General features: G+C 45.2%; 1 non-coding gene across 1 annotated transcript; it reads right to left on the bottom strand.

Moving 5' to 3' along the window:
* Positions 1-993: 993 nt before the first annotated feature.
* LOC111532940 lies at positions 994-1,133 on the bottom strand. Its single transcript, XR_002728697.1, has one exon. It is a non-coding gene; the product is annotated as a small nucleolar RNA SNORA43 (small nucleolar RNA).
* Positions 1,134-2,284: the final 1,151 nt, after the last annotated feature.

The following is a 2,284-nucleotide window of genomic DNA, read 5'->3' as shown; positions in this document are numbered from 1 at the left end:
GGGTCTTACTCTGTAACACAGGCAATGGTGCAGTAATAGCTCACTGCAGCCTCAGGGATCCTCCAGCCTCAGTTTCCCAAGTATCTGGGACTACAGGTGCATGCCACTGTGCCTGGTGAATTTTAAATTATGTTTATTTTTTATTTACTTTTATTTTATTTTTATTTTTGTTGTTGGTGGTGGTGTTTTTGGAGATGGAGTTTCGCTTTTGTCTCCAAGACAAGAAATGGCGCAGTCTTGGCTCACTGCAACCTCTGCCTCCCAGGTTTAAGCGATTCTACTGCCTCAGCCTCCCAAATAGCTGGAATTATAGGCATGCGCCACCGTGCCTAGCTAATTTTTGTATTTACAGTAAAGATGGGGTTTCATCATGTTGGCCAGGCTGGTCTGAAACTCCTGACCTCAAGTAATCTTCCCAGCTTGGCATCCCAAACTGCTGGGATTACAGGCGTGAGCCACCATGTCTGACCTGTTTTATTTTTTAAAGAGATAGTATCTAACTATGTTGCCCAGGCTGGTCTCAAGCTCCTGGCCTCAAATCGTCTCGCCTCAGCCTCTCAAAACCCTGGGCTTACAGGCATGAGCCACTGTGCCCAATGAAGTCTCTTTCTTTCCTTCTTTCCTTACTTCTTTCTCTCTCTTTCTTTCTTCTTTTTCTTTCCTTCCTTTTTTGAGACAGGGTCTTGCCCTGTTGCCAGCTGGAGTGCAGTGGTGTAATCAAAGCTCACTGTAGCCTCCACCTCCTGGCCTCAAGTGATTCTCTCACATCAGCCTCCCAAGTGGTTAGGACCACAGATACACACCACCATGCCTGGCTAATTTTTTAAATTATATTTTTCTGTAGAGATGAGATTTCGCCATGTTGCCCAGGCTGCTCTCAAACTTGTAGGCTCAAGTGATCCTCCCACCTCGGCCTTCCAAACTGCTGGGATAACAGTCATGAGCCACCATGACTGGAATCTTGTTTAATTTTAATTTTTTCTTTTTTCTAAGAAATGTCAGGCTATAAACCATTCTTAGAGCTCACTGGTTTCTGAACACCAAGTGTGTAGAAATAGCCACTTCCTCTTTGCCCCAGTATCATGGGCACAGCAGACCAACAGCATCTGCGGTGCTGGCAGGTTCCGAGCGGCATCTTCAGGGTAGTCACCCACACCTACTTAGCAAGCCAGAGACACCCAGCCTGCAGCCAGGGTGGGCATCCTTTCTTATCTTTTAAAAGTTTCTTGGCCAGCCATGGTGTTGCACACCTGTAATCCCAGCACTTTAGGAGGCCGAGGTGGGTGGATCACCTGAGGTCAGGAGTTGGATACCAGCCTGACCAACATGGTGAAACCCTGTCTCTACTAAAAAAAAAAAAAAACAGCTGAGCGTGGTGGCAGACACCTATAATCCCAGCTACTCAGGAGGCTGAGGCAGGAGAAGCACTTGACCCCCGGGGGGCAGAGGTTGCAGTGAGCCGAGATCATGCCACTGCATTCCAGCCTGGGTGACAAGAATGAAACTCTGTCTCCAGAACAAAAAACAAACAAACAAACAAACACAAAAACAAATAAACAAGAAAAAATCAAATAGAAATGCAAATTTGGCAGGTAGAGAATTTGAGGAATGTAACCCTTCATCTCCAACTTAAACACAATTATGTTACAACGTGGGACAACGATAAACACATAATTCCTTGACCACGAGGGAAGTAATCACACATTCTAAAGCACAAAGATCATAAGGAGGTCAAATTCACTGGCACAACTGAATGAAATTAGATGCTGGCCAAAGGATGGCATGAAAGTAAAAAAACAGCACTCCTGAAAAGGGGACCCAAATATAGCCTAGATCGCGTATGTCCGTGGTGCCACACTCATGCTACAGGGTGATGAATAAGAGCCCTTGAAGTGCTGGTCTGAAGCCTTGTGACCCACAGATCTGTAACACTGAGATTTCTTCTGAAAAGCAAAATGCAGAAGCAGGCATTGCAGACCCACACACCCCTCGAGCAGGACGGTGGTTACCTCTGAAGACAGAGAAGGTGATGGGCCTGGGAGATGGAAGCAGAGGGCTTCAGTGTTCTATTAAAGAGTTTTCTTTACTAAAAAGGAAGAAAAAGTTATGGGCAAAGTCAGGCAACACGTTAAGATTTGATAAGATGAGAGGTAGGAGTCTAGGGATTGGTACTAGTGCGCTCCACGCTTTTCTGTATTCTTAAAATAGTTTCTATCTTTTTTTTTTTTTAAAGGAACTAGAAGGAAGTCACTACAAATGAGCAGAAGGATCTTTTAGGGGGTGG

Source organism: Piliocolobus tephrosceles, unplaced genomic scaffold (assembly GCF_002776525.5).
Source record: "Piliocolobus tephrosceles isolate RC106 unplaced genomic scaffold, ASM277652v3 unscaffolded_26635, whole genome shotgun sequence".
NCBI lineage: Eukaryota > Metazoa > Chordata > Mammalia > Primates > Cercopithecidae > Piliocolobus > Piliocolobus tephrosceles.
The sequence above is the reverse complement of the archived record's forward strand: the minus strand, read 5'-3'. Positions and strand labels throughout refer to the sequence as shown.